Genomic DNA, 14,669 nt, shown 5'->3' on the forward strand with positions numbered 1-14,669 from the left:
GACACTTCGAACACAAAGGCAGGCATACAGCTCACAGACTGCACTTGGCTGCATCACTGCTCACTTAGTCACCTACCTGTGTACTCGCAGCTTCCATGCCATGCCTCTTAATTAGCACTTTAGCCAGAGTGAAAGGCTTCAGGGCTGAAGTATTGCTGTTTTACTGAAACACATAGACTGGTTGCTTGTATCAGGAATTTGTCTGGGAGAATGGAACATTGTGGCATACGGCACTCTGAGACATCAGCTTAACACCAGTAAAAGTGCCAACTGCCTGCATGGCAAACACACTGCACACATGTATTCAACTAAATGTCCATGTGGGAAGCTGGGTACAGGTTTGTTCTCATTCTCGTCAGTGGGGGAGTGCGGGAAGGTTGCTGCTATTGGCCATGAGGTTCCAGCAAAGCCCTGGGACTTGGCCATTGTGAGTAGACTCCAGAGGCACTGTTACCAGAGTAAGATTTAAAAACTAATTATACTGAGGCCACAGTATTGGGAAATGCATGGAGTTTATTTAAGGGGACAGAAAGGCAATTTAGAAGATTCAGAAAATAATCCAACAGAAGAAGAAAGCTGCAAGAATTTTAAAATGTTTAGAAGATCAGGGCTCCCAGGAATCAAGCTATGATTCTGGTGTGATACTTTATCAAAGATCAGCCAAAAACTTCACTTACAAAATTGTGCGAGGGGACATGCATTATGTTTCAGGCATTAATAGATGGGAAAATATTTCTTTTCCATGAAGAAGCATTGCTTGGCTGCAAAAGTGGGAAACCACTCTTTTGTTTATTCAGAAACTGGGAACAGTCAACTGGAAAAGCTGAGAGGGGATTTGAATGACATTTCCAAAATCATGAGTGGGCGAATTTGAGTAGATCAGGAGAAGCTGCTCCCACACATAAAAGACAAAAACAGAACAAGAGGGCAGAGATTGAAAGTGATGTGTAAATGAAGCAAAGGTACAGTGAGAAGAAAATAGTTTTGCACTAAGAGTAGTTAGAGAATGCTTTGCCTGGCAATGTAATGGAGACAGGTCCAAGGGAACCATTCAAGAGGCATTGAATGATTATTTGGATAGATGGGAGATGGGGAAAAGTGAAGAGCTTTGCACTAGCTAATAGAATGAATGAAGACATGATGGCCTGAATGAGCTCATTCTGTGCCTTAATAATTCTGTAGTTCTCTGAACACCACATTAAGCTGCACCAATCTGCATGAGTTTCCACTTCCCAGAAAATCTGGCCCTATATGCTTCATTGGATTATCTGCCAAGATTAACCTTACAGCACAAGTAACAGGGTATCACAAACAGTGCGTGAATGTTAAAATGATGTTTGTAGTTCGTAATCAATACCCCTCAATTTTGAGCCAGCCACATGTCCTGGCCTCACTGCAAAATCCATGTGGTAGCAGAGGAGTTTGACAGTGTTCCAAAGCACAGTTGGTTCAGATGCAACCTGCTGTCAACTATCTGGTCAAAGAGCAGCTGGTAGAAGATTTCTTAAATTCATGGCGGAACCCAAAAAGAAGAACTTATTCTGTTTCATACCGTGAACAGAATGGAAACTACAAGTTTTACAGGACTGGTGGAAATGTTTTCTATTCTCATCATCAATAAAGAACAATTCAATCCATTACATATCAAGATTGAACTTTTAGTGCCAGTGGCAATTGTAATTCTGACTAACAAGTTAATGTTAATTGTGCCTATTTCTACCTGGCTATAAACTACAGCTTGCTTTGTAAGACCGGTGCTTGTTCTTGTTGGGACTCTCCAATGTTTTATCCTCTATTACAATCACACCTATGGAGATTTCAGAAGGTTAACAGGTGGGTGTACAACTGGAAACATAATAAGCAACAAACCTTGCAACGATCCTCTGCGATTGTGCACTCCCAAAGTATCTCTCAGTGCTGAGTAGCAGCAAGGGTTCTAGCACTTCAATGGCCTTAAGGGCAGTAGTCACAGACCACAAGTGGCTGGGACCCAGAGTTCAATATGACATTCACCATGATCATATGTTCTGACATGCCCACCGCTTCTCTATTCAACATTTGATGTTTTAATTGTCCATTTTACCATTCAGTTTTAATCTGTTTCACCAAATCACCTCATCTTCTCAGGACAAAAATGAGAAGTTCCAGTCTTCAAACAGGGAAAAGAATCTTCAAACAGCCACTGCTACAAGATTTTCCTCCTGCCTCAAGTGAAGGCAATCTAATTGGAGCATGAAACCATCAAAGAAAAAAACAATGCTGATGGCTGCTCTAAGCGATGTGGACTTACAGTCATAATGTTTCCTCTCAGTGCACACTCTTTAAATGGGGGCAACCTTGCAGTTCACAGCAGCTGAAATTGATGGGAGGACTTTCTTATCATTTTTGCAATTGCACAATCCCCACAGTGTGGAAGCAGGTCATTCGACCCATCAAGTCCTCACCAACCCTCTGAAGAGTACCCCACCCAAACCATCCCTTTACCCAATAAGACACAGGAGCAGAAATTAGGCCCATCAAGCCATTCAATCATGGCTGATAAGTTTTTCAACTCCAATCTACTGCTTTCTTCCCATAAACCTTGATCTCCTTGGTAATCAAGAACCTAATTATCTCTATCTTAAATGTACTCAATAACCTAGCCTCCACGACCTTCTGTGGCAGTGGATTCCACATATTTGTCACTCTCTGGCTGAAGAAGTTTCTCCTTATCTCCGTTCGAAAGGCCTTCCCTTTACTCTAAGACTGTGCCCTTGGTCCTAGTCTCTCCTGCCAATGGAAACATCTTCCCAACATCCACTCTATACAGGCCGTTCTTAATTCTTTAAATTTCAATTCGACCCCCACTTCATCCTAAACTCTATCGAGTTTAGACTGACAGTCTCAAACATTTCTCGGATGTTAAGCCCTTCATCCCTGGGATCATTCTCGTGAACCTCGACTGGACCCGCTCCAGAGCCAATACATCCTGAGGTATGGAGCCCTAAATTACCCACAATATTCCAAATACTACCTGACCTGAGCCTGATAAAGCCTCAGAAGTATATCTCTGCTTTTATATTCTAGTTCTCTCTAGATAAATGCCAACATTGTATTTGCCTTCCTAACTACTGACTCAACCTGTAAGTTTATCTGATAAGAACCCTGGACTAGGATGCTCAATTCCCTTTGCACTTCAGATTTCTGAATTTTCTCCCCATTTAGAATATAGTTCATGTCTCTATTCTTCCTACCTATTCTGCTCCTCTTTCCATAGATGCTGCCAGACCTGCTGAGTTTCTCCAACATTTTCTATGTTTGTTTCAGATTTCTAGCATCCATCATGTTGTGCTGTTATTGAGTTCAGAGGTGACGAGCTAGAGCCCAAGTGATGGATACTGTTACACATCAGAGAGGGGTGAGTTACCTTGACAATGTGCTTCAGGAGACAGTCACACCCCTAGACTAACTACATCAAATTTGGTCTGTGGTCAGGGACAGGATGCATGACTGCGAGTGACACTGATATTGGAATTCAGAACTTAGCTGTGGAGGACCCTCAACAAGTACCATTGGCCAATAGGTATGAGGCTCTTGTTCCCAGGGTGTATGGAGTCATAGCTGGCAGTGCGGATGAATGAATTGACCACCATACTGCAGCCCAGAGCCCCTTTCAAGTGGGTGTGAATGGAGCAATGTAACACAGTCATAGAGCCACACAGCAGGTAAGTAATCCTTTGGCCCACTGAGTCTGTGCTGAACTATCCATGCTAATCCCACTTTCACTTGGTCCACAGCCTTGAATGTTGTGACGTCGCACATAAACATCCAAGTACTTTTTCAGGTTTGTGGGATTTCCAGCCTTCCGGGCAATATATTCCAGATTCTCACTTACCTCTGGGTGAAAATATTTTTCTCGAATCCCCTCTAAATGTCTTGCACTTCACTTTAAAATGATAGCCCTTCATTATTGACCCTTCATCTGAAGGTAATGGGTGAATAAGTAGGCAAATGTATACAGTTCTCTGCAACAAAGCAGAGAATTCCAAAGCCTGTGTCATCGGCCTGATGTCTAGGTTCTGCACACCTCTTGGAGACTGCTGGAATATCTCTTCTTGGCTGGACAGTATATTGGAGTGGGAAAGGAAGGACCCAGTTGCCATTGTCCATGTAGGTACCAGCTCTAGGATGAGGAAAAACATTCTACTGATGGATTACTGAAGGATTAGAAAGTGAAACCATGAGGTTATAAGATTACTTTCTGAGCCATATGCAAATTGGCATAGGGTAAATAAGATGAGAGAGATGTGAATGAATGGCTAAGTAATTGGTGTGGGAGATACATGTTCTGATTCATGGAGCACTGGTACCCAAACTGGAAAAAGAGAGAGAGAGAGCTGTTCAGGTGGAAGAGGCCTCATTTGAACCACACTGAGCCTGGCTAACCCTATAACAACAGTGGTAGATTTTTTTTTTAATTATAGGAGTTGTAGATAAGACTTTGAACTAATTAGTGGAGATGAGAACTTGCTTGAAGGAAAGTTTAAAACATCAAGAAGAAACAAGAGAGCAGACCTACCATTGTAGTGAAGAGGCCAATGATAATCAGAGTGTGACAGGAAGAGGTATAAAATATAAGCAGGAGACCAAAATAGACAAACCAGGATAATGGCAAAATGTCAAAGCTTCAGGCTCTGTATCTGAATGCATACAATATTTTTAACAAGATAGTTGAGTTTGTGGAAGAAGTCGAAATAAATGAATTTGACTTGATACATATTTCAGAGACTTGGCTGCAGGATGGCCAAGACTGGGAACTCAATTTTCAAGGGCATTCGGCATTCTGGAAGAATACACAGTTAAGGAAAGGAGTCAGGGTAGCATTGTTACTAAAGGAAGGCATCCGTGTCGTGGTGAGAAACAAAGTAGTGAGATGTTAGTACAATAAAATTCATTTGGATGGGAAGGAGAAATAACAAGGTAAAGAGTCATGGGTAACAATCATCTATAGGCTCAAAGAGTTGCCTCATTTTTTGTAGGATGAATTATAAATCAGGCAATAATGGAAGCATGTAAGAAGACAAGTGCTATTGTCATGGGTTACTTTAACCAACACGTTAACTGAACAAATCACAGGGTCAAGGGTAGCATAAGAGATCAGGGATTGTTTCTTAGAGCAAAGCATTACAGAACCTACTTTGAAAGAGGGTATTTTAGATCTGGTAATATGTAATGAGGTAGAATTAATAGGGAGTTTCATAGTTACGCCTCCTCCAGGAGGTACCAATCATAATGTGGTGGAATTTCAAATTCAGTTTCAGGAAGCACAACAGTTTCCTCAACTTAAGCAAAAGCATTCAGTGCGATATGAAGAAAGATTTGTCTAAAGTGGTGTGTGAAAATAGACTAAGGGGAAGGTCAATAGATGAGCAGTGTCAGCCATTTAAGCAGATATTTCATCATGTTCAGCAAAAATGTATTCTGGTCGAAAGGAAGGACTCAATGAAAACTAAGGAACTACCTGGTTCACAAAAGTGGTCAAGGAGAGTATCCAATCAAAAATTAAAGCATACACAAAGTAGCAAAAACTAGTAGTAGGCCAGAGGATTGGTTTTTTTTTAGGAACCAGCTGCAGATTAAAAATAACTAATAAAAACCGAGAAAACTGACTATGAATATAAACTGGCAAGAGATGGGGCAGCACAGTGGTTCAGTAATTAGCATTTCTGCCTCACAGTGCCAGGGACTTGGGTTCAATTCCATCCTGGCATAACAGTCTGTGTGGATTTTGCACATTGTCCCTGTGTGTGTTTGGGTTTCCTCTGGGTTTTCTGGTTTCCTCTCACAGTCCAAAGATATGCAGATTGGATGGATTGGCCGTACCAAATTTCGCATCGTGTCCGGGAATGTAAAAGGCTAGGTGATGGATTAGACATGGGGAAAATTCAGAGTTACAGAAGTAGGATAGGGTTGTGGATCTGAGTATGATGTTCTTCAGATAGTTGGTGTACACTTGATGGTCAAATGGCCCGCTTCCACACTGCAAGGATTCTATGATTCTACATAAAACAATCACAATCGCTTGCTGGTATATAAAATTAAGAAGAGCAGTAAATTAAGTGTTGAACCCTTGGCGAATGTGATAAACTGTTGGGACTGAATGCAGACGATCCACTAGGGTCTGATCATCTGCATCCATAGATCTTGAAGGAAGTGGCTCCAGAGACTGTCAAGGCATTGGTAAAATACTCCAGAACACACTGGATGCTACAAGAGTTCTAGTTGATTGAAAGCCATTAATGTAAGTCCCTTGTTCAAGAAGAAGGTCAGAAAGCAGGGAACTGTAGGTCTGTTAGCCAAGTGATGTCATTGGGAAATTGATAGCCTCCATTATTAAGGAAGGAATAGCAGGATATTTAGAACAGCTTGATGCAACCAAGCAGAGTCAACATGGTCTTCTGAAAATGAAATCACAATTGACAAATTCAAGAATGTAACACACAGTTAATAAAGGAAACTTGCAGACGTAGTGTGCTTGGATTTCCGGAAGCCATTTGATAGGATGCCAAATAAAGGGTTACTGCACAAGCTAGGAGCTCATTGCATTGGGACTAATATATTACCATTGATCGATGATTGATTAACACAAAGAAGACAGAGAGTTGGGATTCACAGGTCTTTATTAGGTTGGAAATACATACATAATGAGTGCCACATGGACCAATCCAACGGTCTCAATTATTTCCGATGTATCTATGCTAATGAGTTGAAAGAGCAGGCAGAGTGGAATCTAAGATAATAAAATGTGAGGCTGGATGAACACAGCAGGCCAAGCAGCATCTCAGGAGCACAAAAGCTGACGTTTCGGGCCTAGACCCTTCATCAGAGATCCACATTTGCTGATGGTACAAAAACATTGTGATGAGCACACAGGAAACCTGAAAAAGGATATAAATAAGTCAAGTGAGTGGACAAAAACTTGTCAGATGGAGCTTAAAGTGTTAAGCATGAGGCCATGCACGTTGGTAGGAAGAATCAAAAGGCAGATCATTATTTAAATGAAAAGAGACTCAAAAAGCGTAGCACAGAGAGTTTGAGGTACATGAATTAGAGGTCAGAATGTAGATACAGCAATTAATTCAGACAAATGGAATTTTGTCTTTTAAGACTAGGTTTGTTGGATTTTAAAAATAAGAAAATCTTGCCACATCTGTGCATGGTGTTAGTGAGGCTGCACCAGGTCTATACATACTTAAGAAATAATTAATTGACATTGGAGACAGTTCAAAAGAGATTCACCAGGCTGATTCCTGCGATGACAAGATTGATTTATCAAGAACAATTAAGCAGGCTAGGCTTTTATAGATTTGAATTCAGAGGAATGAGGGGTGACCTCATTGAAACACATGGGCTTCTGGGGGGAGGGGGGGCTTGACTGGACTTAGAGAAAAAAATAAAAACCGAAAGAACTGCAGATGCTGTAAATCAGGAACATAAACAAAGTTGCTAGAAAAGCTCAGCAGGTTTGGCAGCATCTGTGAAGAAAAAAATCAGTTAACATTTCGGGTCCGGTGACCGGTTCTGAGGAAGGGTCACCGGACCGAAAACGTTAACTCGTGTTTTTCCTTTACAGATGCTGCCAGACCTGCTGAGCTTTTCCAGCAACTTTGTCTTGGAGAAAATATGTTTTCACTGGTGGGGAATCTCTAACTAGCGGAAGTGGTTACAGAATAAGAGGACTGAAATAACTCCACAGAAGCAGGTATCCTATCACCAATTTGCCCTTTATTTACACGTGCATGGTACTTAATGCTGGTCTGGCTTTCTCAGAGCCAGGTCTCAGTGTGAACAAGACCTTTGGTACTCCTGCTTATATCTGTCAGCTGGACCTCCCTAACTGGACCAGATTAACAGTCCCAATTAAGGAACTCATTTTTTGTAGAGGTCCACCTGGATGATCCCTTTACCATGACTACAGGGACATTCATTTCAAACTGACATGCAAAGGAATTTCTTCTCTCAGAGTTTAGTGAACATCTGAACTCTCTACTCCGGTGCACTGTGGAAGTTTGGTCACAGGAAATATTTAAAGAGAAAGTAGATAGATTTTTGAAATATTGAGGATTAAAGTCAGCCAAGATCTTACAGAATGGGCAGACAGGCTAACGGGGCAAATATCCTTCGCCTGTTCCTGTTTCTTATATTCTAATCACTGTGACTCCACCTGGTCCTTGGGCAGTCCTGTGAAAGTAGCCATCTGCTGGATTTGGCAGTTCTCACCTATTTTCCCATGCTGAGTTTTCCAAACACCAGAAAGCCAAGCTGGACACATTAATTTCAAATCCCAGCCAATTTATCAACAATAGATTATATTATTGAATATTATAATTATGATGTCACTGCTTCAAAATGGATTACATGGAGGCACTGCAAACTGCCAGCAATAAAATGGAAATATCTCATGTGTGCCCAGATGGGACTGGTTGACACATTTTGTTGATTAGCCCCTGACTGACTCTCTCCCACCCTACCGCTGGGACTAAGAATTTCCCCAGTGAGGGTGGCCAGCAGCAAACACATCAGAAAAGTAGCAGTGTTGGCCTGAGTAGCTATGAAGCTGTGAGAAAAAAAGCCATGTAGTTGACATGAGTTAATCACAAGAGAAACTTAACAATGGACTTAAGACATTTGAGACTATGAAGATTAGGTTTTTGATCTTTGCACTTGTTACCTCTGCCATTTTTTTGGACCCTTAGGAAGGATGATACCACATTCTCTTATGGGCTGTAAAACTTTGAGACCACCATTAGGTGTGTTCTGCCAATCAAGAATATGATTCAACGGTAGTGGGTTAGTTAAGATGATCTCATTTATTTTTATCTTTGCTTTGGAATATTTTTATCAGTCTACACGTATATTAATGAAGTCTAACCATATAAGTAAAGCAAATCAAAGCGAAAGGGAGGCCTGGACTTTATCTTGACCGTGTTGTCATAGGAAAATTGAGCAAATGTGTATGTGTTTGTGATAAGGGGGGGGTTGGAGAAATCAGGAGGAGTGAGATGCGCAGTACTCAACCACTTAATAACTATTTTTTTGCTTTGAAACTCCAACCAAGTAATGTCATTCTAAACTATTAAATATTTTAAGAAATGTCACATAAGACAATATTCAGCTGTACACTTAGTTACGCACAAATATGCCTCAAATTAATTTGGCACTTAGAATTCTTTGGGAGAATAGAATTTGGTGCTGCCGTAAAAACATGAAAAAGTATAGTTTTATTGTTTTGTTACTACAAACATTAGTGTTGTGCCTGCTAATGTTTAGAAGTATGATATTGAGTGGAAACTCTTGGTACTGTGCACTGCAATAAAATGAATGTGTGACTGACCAGATCTCAACACACCGGCCACAAACCCACTGAACGTTACTGTTGACAGTAGCTGGTAAAACCACCCATTTCCCGGTGAACAACATGCAAGACACTTAGTATTTGGATAAAAATAAAACACTGAACAACTTAAACCTCATGCACTTTTTGTGAACTTGGTCTTAAATGAAAAATAGATTTGCAGTCCCAAGTTTATCAATATATAACTGTAAAATTTAACAGTTCTGTCATTTAGATACTTAATTTATTAAGTGCGCTGTATATATTACACTACATAGTTAACTTCTGACCCTCAGGAGAGAATAAATAAGTTCTTTAAAATATGTTAAATATTCTGCATTGTTTTTACAATAATATTCACATAACTTGTACATTTTTATTTCTGTCATTAAAGTTAACACATCACCTTTCAATCGAAGTAATTCCTTCTCCCTCTCAGACTGCTATTCTGTTAGAGGATGACCAATCTCTACCACAATCCCATTCAGCTGCCTTTGTTCTGGATCTATTGATTCACAGTGTGGAAACAGGCCATTTGGCCTCCAAGTCCACACCAACTCTCCAAAGAGAATCCCACCCAGACCCATCCCAGCATTTTCCCATAGCTAATGCACCTAACTTATACATCGCTGAACACTCTGGGCAATTTAGAGCGGCCCAATCCACCTAGCTTGCACACCTTTGGACTGAGGGAGGAAACTGGAACACCCATCGGAAACCCATGCAGACGGGGGAGAATATGCAAACTCCACACAGACAGTTGCCTTAGGTCAGAATCAAATACAGGTCTCTTGCGCTATAAAGCAGCAGTGCTGACTACGGAGCCACCATGCCACTTGTTATTTACCATCTTAAAAATTTCAATGGATTCAACATGCACAGTCATTCACAGGAGACAATCCCAGGTTTCCAAAAGCCCAGATAAACAGGGAATGAAAAAAACATGATAAGATGCACCAGACAGATCACTGACAGGATCTATGTGGCTAGAGTTAGGAAATAGTAGAGCTAATGTTACATGACTGGGTACGCTCTATATGCCACTAGCAGGAAAGTTGATGAGCAAAGTTACAAGGAAATTACAGAGAGAGACACAAGCTAGGAAACTGAGGATACTGAGAGACACATGGCTGGAGATGATAAAGTAATTGCCCATAATCTTCTAACCTCCTATGGTACAAAGGAGCTCTGCTTCGCTGTTCCCTTTTCCAAAAATGTCTGCAAGGAAAATGATGATCAGCAATCAGCAGCCAGTCAGTTTAATTTTGCTGGTGAGAATTTTTTTAGAAACAAGACTCCTACGCAAGATGCGTAGAAATTTGAATGAGTATGGATTAATTATGGAATGTCAGCACAAATTTATACAAGACAAATTACATTCAACTAACGTGCTTGAGTTGTTTGGTGAAGTAATTGAGAAGACTGATGTGGTGGACGTGGGCTTCCAAAAGAATTTTGCGAAGGTTTCATGTGACAGATTTGCTTGCAACGTTTGTGCCAATGGAAGAAATAGGGATAGTAGGAACAAGGAGAGGAAGTTGACAATGATAGAATACTTTGAGGAATTGTGACTGGTCGCTTCTCATGCTGGATGAAGCAGAGATTCCCCTGGGCTCACTATTAGGATGCTACTGCACTTTATACGTATTACTGACTTAAACTTGGGTATACAGAACACAACTTCAAAATTTCAAATTACCTTGAAATTGTTTTGAATTGGGAAGAGAATTGTAAAAGATCTTGAGAGGACATAGAGAAGCTGGAGTATTCACGACATCTTCAGCCTCTTCTGACTACTATTTGAAGTCCTCACTAACTTCAAGAAAACAACCATCATTCCGTTCTCAAAGAAAAATCATGCAGCATATCACAGTCACTGTTGAATAGTAGCTCGAACATCTATAATTATGAAGTGCTTCAAATCGTTAGCCATGGCTTACATTAGCTCCGGCCTCCCAGATTACCTTGATCTCTTGCAATTCACCTACCATCCCAACAGATCCATGGCTATCACAATCTCCCTGGCCCTACACACCCGTGGTACATCTGGACAACAAAAAGACCTACATCAGGCTCCTACATATTGCAGCACAATGACTCAGTGGTTAGCAAAGCTGCTTCACAGTGCCAGGGACCCAGGTTCGATTCCACTGTTAGGCGACTGTCTGTGTGGAGTTTGCACATTCTCCCAGTGTCAGTGTGGGTTTCCTCTGGGTGCTCTAGTTTTTTTTTCCCCACAGCCCAAATCTGTGCAGTTTAGATGTAAATTACCCATAGTGTTCTGGGATATGCAGACTAGGTGGGTTTGCCACAAGAAATGCAGAGATAGGATAGGGGGTTAGATCTGGCTGGGGTGCTCTTTGGACAGCCAGTATGAACTTGTTGGGCTGAATGGCCTGTTTCCATAGTGTAGAGATTGTATGATCTATGGGTTGCAGCTCTGTCTGCAACACCATAATTCCAAACAAACTCATCTGCAAACTCTAAGATTTAGGTCTCTGCTTCCCCCTTTGTAACTGGATTCTCAACTTACTGACCAATAGAGCGGTGTCGGTAAGGATCAGTGAATAAAACTCCTCCATGATAATCTTCAACACCATTACCCCACTAGAGTGTGTACTCAGCTGCCTACGGTACTTCATATGCACACACGACTGTGTGGCCAAATTCTACACAAACTCCATTTACAAAGTTTGCAGTTGACACTACTACTGTGGGTCAGATCTCAAACTATGACGAGTCAAAGTACAGGAAGAAGATTGATTGCTTAACTGCATGGTGTAAAGACAAAAATCTCTTCATCAATGTCAGCAAAGCAAAAGAGCTGGTCATTGACTTCAGGAAGCAGAATGGAGGGCACACACATATTTGCATCAATAGTGTTGAGATGGAGATAATCGAGAGCATAAAGTTCTAGGAAATGACGATCACCAACAATTTGTCCTGGTCCCCAATATTGACACTATGGTCAAGAAAACACAGCCATGCCTCTACTTTCTCAGCAAATTCAGTATTTCCATAAAGATGCTTACAAATGTATATAGACGGACCATAGAAAGCATTGTATCTGGATGCATCACAGCATGGTATGGCAACTGCTCTTCCTATAACTCAAAGAAACTACAGTGAATTGTGAACACAGTCCAGTCCATCAGAGGCTCTCTGATGAAGGGTCTAGGCCCGAAACATCAGCTTTTGTGCTCCTGAGATGCTGCTTGGCCTGCTGTGTTCATCCAGCTTCACACTTTGTTATCTCTGCTGTTATCAGGCTTTTGAATGGAGTTCTTTAGTATTAATCTTGATCTCCCTCTTCACCTTTTTGGCAGCTGTAACACTGTTTCTGCTCTCTCTTCTGCTACCCTGATGCACTTGTATAGTACAATATGCCTGCAAAGCATGGAAGGCAACACTTTTCGCTATACCTCGGCACACGTGACAGTAATAAATCAACTCAAATTAAAATCAAAGCTGGTAAAATGCCTGGACACGTGGCAGGTTAAATTTAATACTGAAAAGTGCACATGCTATGCTTTGGTTGAAAGAACAGGGAGAGGCAGTATAAAGCAAAGGGCTCAATTTTCAATGAGGTGTCGGAACAGAAAGACCTTGGGGTATATGTATATAAACTGACGGGGCAGGTTGAGAAAACTACATGCAATTTCATACTTATAATTGGGGGTAAAGCACAAAAGCAAAAATAATTGTTAACACCAGCTGTAAAACACAGTTTTGTCCTCAGCTGGAGTATTTTGTTCAATTCTGAGCGCCACACTTTAGGAAGAACATGAAGATATGAGTAAATGAAGTGAAAAGATACACAAGAATAGTTCCCAGGGTTGAGGATTTCACCTGCTTGGATAGATTAAAGGATATGTGCTATTCCTCTTGGAGGAGAAATAGCTAAGAGCAGACTTGATAAAGGGATTCAAAATCATGAAGTGTTTAGACTAATTAGATAGGGAGAAAATGTTCCCATCAGTAGAACCAGAGTACATTAATTTAAAGTGATTGACAAAAGAGCAAAAATAACCTGAGGAAAGAGATAGTAAGAACTGCAGATGTTGAAGTCAGAGAAAACACGTGTGGAGCTGGAGGAACACAGCAGGCCAGGCAGAGTTGAAGGAGCAGGAAAGTTGACGTTTTGGGTCGGGACTCTTCGTCAACTTTCCTGCTCCTCTGATGCTGCCTGGCTTGGATAACCTGAGGAAAGATGTCTTACTGCAATTAGAGCTTAGGATGTGGAAAGTACTGTTTAACAGGCTGTTGGAGGTATCAATTGATGAATTTAAAATAGAAACAAATCAGCATTTGACGGGAAAGCTTTTCTGGGTCACATGGTAAAGGTGAAGGAGTGGGATATGGTGAGTTGCAGGAAACTGACAGCGACATGATGGACTGAATGTCCTTCTTCTGTGCTCTAATGATGCTATAGAACCTGAAAAATGCTGTCAACAACTGAAACATAATTTCTTATTCTTTGTGCTCCAGTTCCTTGAGATAAAACACAACATTCCATTAGACTTTTGATTTATCTTCATACTGTGTACAAGCATTTAGTAATCTATACAACCAGATGCTCAAAGCTTTTTGTTTCTGCATAGTATGTAGTCCCCCATCATATTTCAATTTTCAAGCAAAGATCCAGAGTACATGAACCTCAATCTGCCATTGTTTTGGCTATGTTCTCTAAAATTCTGCCCTTATTTTTAGAAGTTACTGTGTTCTGTATCATGTACAAACTTAGAGATAATAACACTGTATTCATTCATTGAAGCAATTAATGCACTTGGAGCTGAATAATGGTCTGAATTGGACTGAAAAATGGAGAATCTGATTCACAATCCTGTAGAATATAGCGGGTAACAATATCCCAATCAGAGATGAATGTTCCCATTATCCTTACTGTCTGTCTCCTACCTCTCAGCCAATTACTAACTGAGACAACAAGATTATATCCAATTCTCTGCACCTTTATCTTTGTGAATAATCTCTTTTCTGGAACCTTATCCAATTCCCATCTTCCGTCGAAACATGGAAAATGGGAACAAGAGTTGGCCATTCAGTCCATTGGTCTGCTTCGCTTTTCATCGTGACCATGACTGATCCTTTATCTCAATCCCTCAGTCTCAATTCCTCCCTGAATAATAAACTAGCCCTCATCCAAGTCTCTGCTCTTTGTCTGTTGACTCAGTATAAATCCTATTAGTCCATCATTCACCCATTAACTCTATGCTTGCTGACCATCATTTGTCTTGCTAAGCCACTGCTGTCTGCAATGAACTTATTTAAACAATGT

This window comes from Stegostoma tigrinum, chromosome 30 (assembly GCF_030684315.1).
Source record: "Stegostoma tigrinum isolate sSteTig4 chromosome 30, sSteTig4.hap1, whole genome shotgun sequence".
In the NCBI taxonomy this organism is placed as follows: Eukaryota; Metazoa; Chordata; class Chondrichthyes; order Orectolobiformes; family Stegostomatidae; genus Stegostoma; species Stegostoma tigrinum.